General features: G+C 41.9%; 1 non-coding gene across 1 annotated transcript; it reads left to right on the top strand.

Moving 5' to 3' along the window:
- The first annotated feature begins 2,021 nt into the window (after window positions 1-2,021).
- Window positions 2,022-2,128, top strand: LOC126021401 (U6 spliceosomal RNA). Its single transcript, XR_007499919.1, has one exon. It is a non-coding gene; the product is annotated as a U6 spliceosomal RNA (small nuclear RNA).
- The last annotated feature ends 8,462 nt before the right edge of the window (window positions 2,129-10,590 follow it).

The raw sequence follows: 10,590 nt of genomic DNA, 5'->3' as shown, positions 1-10,590 counted from the left end.
ACCAACAGTGATTCCTGAGTACAGAGCTAGGAGTAAATGCTGAGCAAGCATTGCCTGGTGTGGCATTCAAAAAGAACAAAATAAACTCTAGATAAAACTCCCTCCCCCAATAAAGGTCCACATCTGTTCTTCTCATTTTGAGTATCTAAGACTAGCTCACTGACCCACATTGGTTGTGTGGACTCCACAGTTTCCCTGTGGAGGCACCGTAGAGTCCACGGGCCCCAGTGCTGTGAACACTGATTCTGACATGAATTTCCTTACTGGTTTCTTTCAGGATTGACATGAAGGTAAATTCTCCTATTCCTAACTCCCCATACCCCTGTAACTCTCCAGTTTTATGGGCCCAGAGGAAATGAGGGCCTGGCCACACCGTGGGTGCATATTCTGGCAACTGATTAGATGCAACTCAAATTAAATCCATGGGGTATCCTCTTGGGAAAGAAGGGGGTTTTAGTGCTACTTCTCATGTGCTGGGGACATACATGGCTTTATATGGAGAGGCACATAGTGGGCCCTTCATTCTGTGGTCCCCAGAGAGATAATATCCTTGGGCCAGGAAGTTGGAGGCCAGAGTGGGAGAGCCAGATCATGTCAAGGTCAGGATCTATGAAAGCTCACCCTGGAGCAATCTTTTTGATAAGTGATAACAACGTCATGAGTTTTCAAATGATCTCAGGCACATGTTCTATCCTGCAGTGAGTTGTTTTGTTTCTAGGATCCGAGTCAAGATTGCCAACTTTGCAATTACTGAGGTCCTGGGGTCCCCAGCACTGAAAAATTGCCTTAGCCAGAAGCCAAACATGAGCGCTGCTGGGGATTGGGCCTGTGGCTGGGACCATAGCATCTCCCCCAGGCTCTTCCTTGAAGAGCAGGAGCTCTTCCCTGAAGTCAGAGCATGTAGGGTCTTTTCCACTCTAGAGAAGGTGAGAGCCTGTTTGTATCTCAAAGGCAGGAACTCCAACAGGAAACTCTGTGGGAGATGGCTGGATAGAGTTAGATAGGAGAAGCCTAGAGAAGATTTTCTAAGAGCCCAGGAAAACTGCTAGGGTGATATTCCTGCAAAGATATCCTGAGAATCCTGTAGAAGTGATAAATGATGTATCAAAAGAAAGGACAGAGACACACAGACTGGTATAAGGTTGGCTGGATAGATGGGTAGGCTAAAGCTGAGAGCCTATGACAGGATAGTACCAGGAAGGCACTTGTTTTGTGTGTGACTGACCCAGGTTTGATTCCTAGCATCCATTCCTGATCTCTTTGAGGAGCACAGAGCCAGGAATTAGCCCTGAGCACACTTGGGTGTAGTAGCACAAACAACAAAGAAAACTTTAAAATATAGATATAAATCCTTACATTTATAGTTATGAATTTAAATAAGGATGACCACACAATTTAGTGGAGAACAATATTTTCAACAACAACAAAACAAAACCTAGAATAATGAGGTATCCACATACAGAAGAATGAGCTTAAACTTCTTATTTAAAATAAAAAGATTTGTTTTCTTTCTTTCTTTTTTTTTAATATATTTTTTATTTAAATAACATGATCATAGTTGGGTTACAGTCATAACCAGAACACTCCCCCTTCACCAGTGTAACATTACTCCCTCCCCCCTTCCCATCCCCTGCCTGTATTCGAGAATGTAAGAGTTAAAACTTAAAACCTCTTAGAAGAGGAACTGGAGCGATAGCACAATGCAAGGGTGTTTGCCTTGTACATGGCATATCCAGGACAAACCTCAGTTTGAACCCTGGCGTCCCATATGGTCCCCCAAGCCAGGAGCGATTTCTGAGCGCAAAGCCAGAAGTAACCCCTGAGCGTCACTGGGTGTGGCCCCAAAGCAAAACAAAACAAAACAAAACAAAAAAAACCTGCGTATAAGAAAACATCAGGATAAACTCCATAACTTTGAAAGAAAGCATTTGACAAATGGTTTCTTAAATAGGACACTAAAATCAGGAGCTATAAAAGACAAAATAAATTCAACTTTATTAAAATTAAAAAGTATATTTCTAGTGCTTGCTTCGGCAGCACATATACTAAAATTGGAACGATACAGAGAAGATTAGCATGGCCCCTGCGCAAGGATGACACGCAAATTCGTGAAGCGTTCCATATTTTTTAAAAAAAAAAGTATATTTCTCTCAAAGGACACTACCCAGATAAAGGGCTTGTATATAAAATATAAAGATCTTTTACATCTCAAGGATCACAGACAACCAGTTTGAAAAATGGACAAGAGATTGTAAAAGGAAAATATACAAATATTAAAATCACAGCAAAAGATGCTGAATTCCATTAACCATTCGAGAGGAATAAATCAAAACTTTGTATTTACTCAGATGCCAGTTCACACTTTTAGAATGAGTGTCATTTTTTTTAATATAATTTTTATTTTGATCATAGTGGCTTACATATTGTTGACAATAATATTTTAGGTACATATTTACATAAAATCAGGGGGGATTCCCATCACCAAATTGTCCTCCCTACACCTCCGTTTTTTGTCCTACCTCCCATTTCCTCTTCCCTCACCCCCAGGGCAGCTAGAATATGTGGTCCACTCTGTATCTAACCTACTACTTAGTAGTCTTGCACCTGTTTGGTCTTGATGCCTCCCTTATTCTCCCCTCTAACTGGAGGCAGGTCTAGCTAGTTCAAGTTGCGTGGTTTTGCCTGAAAAAGAGAAAAGAAATAAACTGGGGTAAGAGTCTAATATCCCGAAAATGGGCGGAATCCTTCTAGAGGCTCTCATCATCGATTTGGGAGATGAAGGAGAAAAAGAAGGTGAAACACTCCACCAGTACCAAAAGAAGTGTCAAATATCCAGTGAGGACTCCAGCTATATCGATAAGCACCACAAAAAAAAAACAACAAACAAAAAACAAACAAAAACAAAGAAAACAAAACAAACAGAAAACAAAACAAACAAAAAACAAACAAACAAACAAACAAACAAAAAACATGCCATGGTCTTGAAATAAGAAACATGGCATAGCACATAACGAAAGAAAAGAAAAGAAGAGAAAAAAATAAGTATAATTGGGGACAACAATTTCAATAATCACACCCAAACAGAGAAATCGACCAAAATACATAGGTAAATAAAAATAATAACAATAATAAATGAAGGTAAAAAAATATATATATAATAAAAATAACCAAGGTTTTGTGCTTTTTGTATTTTTGTTTTTTCCCTCCTGCCCTGGCACAGTAAATATTGGGGTCATTCGAAAAGGAATTCACTTGGCCTAAGAAATATGGGGTTTCTCCGTCCTTGGAGTATACTGTCATGGGATCAACTCTAGACTTTGCTCAGGATCATTTACTCTCCCGGTGGTGTTTTTGTGGTGTGTGGAAGACTTCTGCTCTGTCCAGGGTGATACAATCAGAGCTCTGTGTTTAGAGGTCTCAGTATCTGCACAGATCCTGAGGTGGGACTTATGATGAAGTCAGTCTTTGTGGTTCTAGAGGTTCTGTTACCTCAGTGTCATTTTAATCCATCTTCTGTGGTTGATGATCTTGGTCTTTGCACTGAACCTAGGGTGGCACCTAGGATAGCGTCTTTCTTTGTGCTTCCAAAAGCCCCATTCCGTTACTATTGTCTCTGCCGGACCTTTGGGACTGGGGATCATGATTATTGTGCAGGTCATAGTTCAAACCCTAAACTAGGGCTTTTTTATTGGACCCAAGATGTATACAGTCTGGTCGTGGATCTAGCAGCCAGTCATCTGTAGATCCCGATCTTGGCTTTTGGACCTACCAAAGGGTGCCAAGACTTCTGTTTTTGTATTGTCGTTAGTTGGTAAGGTAGGCTAATCTGCTCTAAGGTCAAGTTGTTCTTATTTTCCTCGTTGTCAGGATATCATGTTAGAGCTGTTGTTGTTGACCCCGCAGTATTAAGGCTGTCCCAGATGGAATTTGTTTCCTGCAGCTGTTGTGAAGAGCTGTGCCGTTTCTATGTCTGGGATCCAGGGTTCAAGGCTGGATGAATGGTATCTAATCACCTGAGGTCTAAGTTGATTCCACATGACATATTTTCAAGGTAGGAGATATAGGATGAGTGTCATTTAAAAGCTAGGTGATGAGGAGATGGAAAAGCAAAGCCCTCATACACTGTTGGTTGAAATGTAAAATGTCACATTGACTTTGGACGATAATCTTCATAGTTCCTCTAAGAGTTTTTCATTGATCTGACAATCCCAATCCTTGCTATATACTTAAGAGAACTAAAAACATGTATGCACGCAAAAGTTCAGTGTCTAATCAAGTGATGGATAAAAATATAACCATAAGGTGGAATATTGTTTGCTATCAAAAGAGAATAAATGTTGATATATGCTGAAATCTGGATGAGCCTGGTAAACATGCTAGCCAAAGAAGCTAGTCTGAAAGCTCCTATTCCGTGGTTCTGTTTATATAAGAAGCAAGCCTGTGAGGCAAAGAAGTAGGACAGTGGTGGCCAAGTATAAAGGGTGGGCGAAGGAGTGGTGAGGCTGCTGGAGAGAGGGGAGATGATAAGAGCTTGTGCTTAACTTTTTTTTTTTTTTTTTTTTGGTTTTTTGGGCCACACCCAGCGTGTGTGTGCTCAGGGGTTACTCCTGGCTGTCTGCTCAGAAATAGCTCCTGGCAGGCACGGGGGACCATATGGGACACCGGGATTCGAACCAACCACCTTTGGTCCTGGATCGGCTGCTTGCAAGGCAAACGCCACTGTGCTATCTCTCCAGGCCCGTGCTTAACTATTTTTAACTTTTGTTTTTGTTTTAGGAGCACACCCGGCTGTACTCAGAGGTTACCCCTGGCTCTGTGCTCAGAAATCACTCCTGGCAGGCTTGGGGGACCATATGGGATTCCAGGTATCAAAGCCGGGGTCAGCATGTACAGACAAATGCTCTATTTTTCAACTTTTTGCGTTACTTTATTTAAACACCGTGGTTGCTCATAATACATTTATTTCTGCCATTCTATGTTCCAACACCAATGCCACCACCAACATTGTCCCTGGATTCCCACCCATTCCAAGAGAGCCCCCTTGGCAGGTATGAAATAATTGATTTTATATTGCTTGTTTATAGTTGAGTTGGTAATGGAATATCCCAAAAATTACAGCAAAAGAAAATTTTTGAAAATTATGATATCTTGTAATGGGGTCACTAAGTCAATGTCTGAGTGTTTGTTGCTGGTTGATCATTTTGTGATTAGTTTTGTTTGTTAACCTTGGCAGCTTCCATACTACCAAGAAATTTAATTTGGTGTGTTCCTACTGGGATGTCAGATTGGAATATTTGGAGGTGTTACACAGCCACATATGCATGTGACTGCATGATCTAAGGAATTCCAAGTTCTGTAGGTTGTGAGGTTGTGCTTGTGGCTGGGAGGGCTTCTTGGAGTAAGAAAAGGCTGGGGAGAGGGGCCGGGAAGGTGGCGCTAGAGGTAAGGTGTCTGCCTTACAAGCGCTAGCGTAGGACGGACCGCGGTTCAATCCCCCGGCGTCCCATATGGTCCCCCAAGAAGCCAGGAGCAACTTCTGAGCGCATAGCCAGGAGTAACCCCTGAGCGTCACAGGGTGTGGCCCAAAAACCAAAAAAAAAAAAAAAAAGAAAAGAAAAGGCTGGGGAGGGGGTGGGAGGAGAAAGCTGGTGGCACTCACTATGATAAAACACTAGAGATCTCAGTCCAAAACCTGCATACCTGCATGGAGTTTTAATCTTTCAAGCATCTCTTCAGTGGTAAAGCAGTGAAGTTGGGCCATTGGTGTGGCGGCAATTGTGGGTTGTGGGTGAAACTGCTGAGACTTCATCAGGGCGGGGACTTGGCCCACCTCATCCTTCTGAGACGGTCCAGTTTTCAGTCTCAAGACTGGTGTACCCTTGATTTTTTCACAGGTTAATATACATCTCTTTAGAAAATGAATTGAGTCAGGACTAGAGTGCTAGCACAGAGGTAGGGCATTTGTCTTGCACACGGCCGACCCAGGACTGGTCTCAGTTCGATCCCTGGCATCCCATATTATCCCCCAAGCCTACAAGGAGCAAGTTCTGAGTGTAGAGCCAGGAGTAACCCCTAAGAACCACTAGGTATGGCCTAAAAAACAAACAAAAAAGAAAAGAAAAAAATTGAGTCTATGGGAGCTGGCTGGTGAGCATGGTGGTGGGAATGGGGGACAGATTTGTGTACAGGTTTGTGAACTAATGAAAATACTCTCAAAAAATGCAGGGGCCAGAGAGATATCATGGAGGTAGGGAGTTTGCCTTGCATGCAGAAGGACAGTGGTTCGAATCCCAGCATCTGTGGTCCCCTGAGCCTGCCAGGAGTGATTTCTGAGCACAGAGCCAGGAGTAACCCCTGTGTGCTGCCAGGTGTGACCCCCCCAAAAAAAATTCAGTAGCTGCACACCCTTCCAAGGACTGAATTGTCCATTTTACGTGGGTGACAAAAATATGACTCCCAAACCCAGGGGTTATTACTTGAACCCTTTCTTTGATAATACTTCACAATAGGATTCCCTTAACTGTCAAACTTAACAGGCCAGTGGAAAATATGGCTCCAGTCCAACATATTAAAGACAGAGATCATGCTCATACATGAGATCCACATGTAGACTGAATTCACTTCAGTGCTAGTCAGAGCGCCCATGACAAAGGAGCGAATTCCTCAATTCAGTCAACCTCCAGTGTATGGGAACCCAACAAAGCATCAGGGATGTGCTGATGTGCTCTCAGAAACATCATCTCCTGAGAAGAATGCCACATTCTCTAAGGGCACATAGAGGGTCTGTGTCCATGCAAAGGAATGGATTTCCAGGGAGGTAGAATCTGCACTGTCACTTCCTTTGACAACTGTCCCAAGGATCGGTGAAGTCAGACTTGGCTTGAGAGATTCCTGAACATTCTCTCCGCTGCAGAACGACTTTGGACATTCATCATCCACTGCAATGTCTCAGCAAAAAATGAGCAAACAAACATATTTATGTACAGCACTATAGTAGAGAGGTGTTCTAGCCAGGGTAGACTTGCCTTGGGGCACCCATCCCACAAATGCATGCCTGGGAGTGCTTTGTAAGAAAGTCAGAGATCAGGGTGTGGCCCTAAAACCAACAAATAAAAAATAAAAATAAAAACCCAAGATACCATTGGAAACTAGGGATACTGGTGGTGGGATTGGTGTTTGGACATTGGATGCCTGAGACAACTGTATTATGAACAACTCTTATCACGGTGTGATAAGAATTTTTGAAATCAAAGATCAGTTTTATAGCAGTTGGAATGCTGTGTTGATAACACACACACACACACACACACTTTGGGTATTGTTTTTCTCAGAGGTGTGCTGGGGTGCATTGCTCCTGGCCAGGGTCTTGCTGGACTGTCCCTGTTATCAGTGATCTTGTTTCAGCAGAGGATGACTTGCCTTGCTCCTGCCTCAGGCAGTTCTGTACCTTGAATGTGTGGTTGATCTTGAATCACTTGTCTTGTCTTGTCTGTCTTGTCTTGTCTGTCTTGTCTTGTCTTGTCTTGTCTTGTCTTGTCTTGTCTTGTCTTGTCTTGTCTTGTCTTGTTGTCTTGTCTTGTCTTGTCTGGTCTTGTCTTGTCTGGTCTGGTCTGGTCTGGTCTGGTCTTGTCTTGTCTTGTCTTGTCTTGTTTAAGAATGTTAAAAGGGGGCCAGAGAGAGAGCATGGAGGAGAGCTGAAGGATGGTGGTTTGAATTCCAGCAGCCCATATGGTCCCCTGTACCTGCCAGGGGCAATTTCTGAGCACAGTGCCAGGAGTAACCCCTGAGTGCTACTGGGTGTGACCCAAAAAACAAACAAACTAGCAAAAAAAAAAAAGAATGTTAAAAAATGATTGCTTTGGAATGGGGAGATAGTAGTAAGAGGAAGTCATTTTCCTAGCACACAGCTGACCCAAGTACAATCCTTGCCTCCACATGTGGTCCCCCTAGCACTGCCAGTAGTGACACCTGAGCACAGAGCCAAGAGTAAGCCCTGTGCACTGCCATGTGTGGCCCTAAAACAAAAGCAAAAGAAAAAACTTATTGTTATCATGCAACTACATTGGCTACACATTTTTTTGTGATGGCCATAGAATTCTACCAATCCTACTTATCTATCTTTCAAGTAGATGCTGGTATCAACTCACCATCTTTAGACTAAACTGTCTTGTTCTTGCCTTTAATTTGTGTTGTTTTCTTCTCTCTCTTGTTTATGGCTCTAATTTTGAGAAATAGCACAGAGGCATTTGCCTTGCAAGCAGACAATCCTGGACCTTTTTTGAAGGATTTATGCTATTTTGTTTTTATTTCCATGTAAAATAGCTCATGGGACTGAGGATGAAGTACAAAGGTAGGTCCTGTGCCTCCAGTCCCTGTAATACCTACTTTTCACTTAAAGTGAATGTTTTGGAAAGTCCAAACTATTCAATATAGAATGTCCTGATGAACTGGTGTTTTATTTTCTATCTTTAGTAAGTGAAATTTGGTTTGTTATTCATCTATTTGACTCATTTTTATCTCTGAACAATAAATGACTATATGCTGTGAGCCAAATTTTGTTTGCAGTCTACAGCACCTGCAAACAAATCCTTTGTGGAGTTCGGGAAAAATTCCACGGGAAAAGGTGGGCACGCGGAAGGGCTAATGACGGAAATATATTGTAGAAATGAAATGAAACCACGCAGATTGCATGGGGACCTGCGTTCAAAGAACAAAGACAAATTTATTTTTTTAGCTGGCAGCTTTTAAAAGGTAGAGGCAGGAAAAAAAAGGTGCAAATTTTAGACGTCAAAGAGACTGGGGAAAGAAAGGAAAGACCCTGGCTAGATTAGCATATTAAAGAGCTGATGCTGAAGGTGAAAAGGGAGCTTGTAATTAACAGGGAAGTTGGAAGAGTAAGGAATGTTTTAGAGTTTCGGAGGAAAAGTGAAAATTACTTTGTTTTGAGCTAAGTTATGGAAAAACCTGAATTTAGGCACCAAGGTAGCAAAAATTACAGAGAGCTATTAAGTGGGAGATTTTTGGCGGGATTAGTACTATCCTAGAAAGAATTTACTAAGGCCTGATTTCTAATAAAGGTTTAAAATAAAGAGAGAGATAGTTATAGCCACTATTTAGAATTATTGCCAAACCCTCCACGCAAAGGGTCAAGTGATTTTAACTGCTCTAAGCGGGCCTTTTTGGCAAATAATTCCTTTTCAGGAGAACACTACACTATTTGGTGTGTGTTCTTCCTGAGTGGGGTGTGGCAACTATATAATTTATTACTAAAATTTTATGTTTCTCTTCTCTGAAGTGAAGGAGGTTTTAACTTCTCGTTTTGAAATGTTAGCCTTCAAAAAGGTACAAAATAATGCAAACATTTCTTGTGGACCTTTCACCCAGCTTCCCCAAATGTTAATACCTCACTAAGCATATAATAATCACAACCCTGAAAAAGTAACATCCTCACATACTCTTAATTACAAACCTTATTCAGATGCCCCAGCTGAGCAACTAAGGCCTTTCTTTTCTGAAATCAAATCCAGGATTCTACATTTCACTGCATTTGGTCCTCACATGTCCTCATGCTCCTCGAATCTGGGACAGTCCCTCAGTCTTTTTCCTTCCCTCCTCCCCTTTTCTCTTGTGGTGGCTGCTGCCATGACAGAAGGTTGTACAGGCTGGGGCTGGTGCTCGCTGAGTACAGCACCATGCAGATAGGAACATGACAACGCCAATATGAAAGAAATGTAGCATTTGGGAGTGATAGCAGCACCTTAGAGAATCTGGGTTTAGTTTCAAACTAAACAATGTCAATATAACCACAAAACATGTTGCCTGATATTTTTGTTTGTTTTCCAGTCTGTAAAATGTTTCATTTTTACATTGTCTGTTACGTTTGCAATAGCATTATGTCTGAAAAATTCAATACCCATATCTAAATAAAATGTGAGAGAGACGGGAAGTGAAAAAAATATATTAGCAAAGCTGATTGACATAGGTTGGTACAAACCTTTGATTTGTTAAAAAAAAAAAAAAAACACAACAAACCAACCAACTTTGATTTGTTAAAAAAAAAAAGGCCAGGGCAATAGCAAGTGGTAAGGCATTTGCCTTGCATGCAGCTGACCTGGGACAAACCTGGGTTTGATTTCCGGCATCCCATATGGTTCTTCAAGCCTGCTAGAAATGATTTCTGCGTGCAGAGCCAGGGGTAACCCCTGAGCACCCCTGGGCGTGGCCCATAAATAAGAACATAAAAGTAAAGTAGTATTCACAATGTGCGATAAATCACAATAAATAGATGGAGACGTTCTTGAATTTACACAAAATTAAATGCCACCTCTTTTGCCTAAGTTTGAGAACATGAGCTTCATTAATGTTGGACCTGATAACAATACCCTGTGGGAACCAGGGATGTAGCTCAGTGGCAGAGCACTTCTGAGGTCCTAGGTTCTATTCTCAGTACTGACTGGTTCCCCAAGCAACAAACCCTGTGCTCTTCTGGGTGTGCCCTCCAAACCTACTAACCAACCAGTGAACCAATATTCACTTCAATCATCACGTGCAGCATTGACACATTCATGCAATTTTTTTTGGTACTTTTGA

Source organism: Suncus etruscus, chromosome 10 (genome assembly GCF_024139225.1).
Source record: "Suncus etruscus isolate mSunEtr1 chromosome 10, mSunEtr1.pri.cur, whole genome shotgun sequence".
NCBI lineage: Eukaryota > Metazoa > Chordata > Mammalia > Eulipotyphla > Soricidae > Suncus > Suncus etruscus.
Note: the sequence above shows the minus strand (reverse complement) of the source record. Positions and strands in the feature narration are given on the sequence as shown.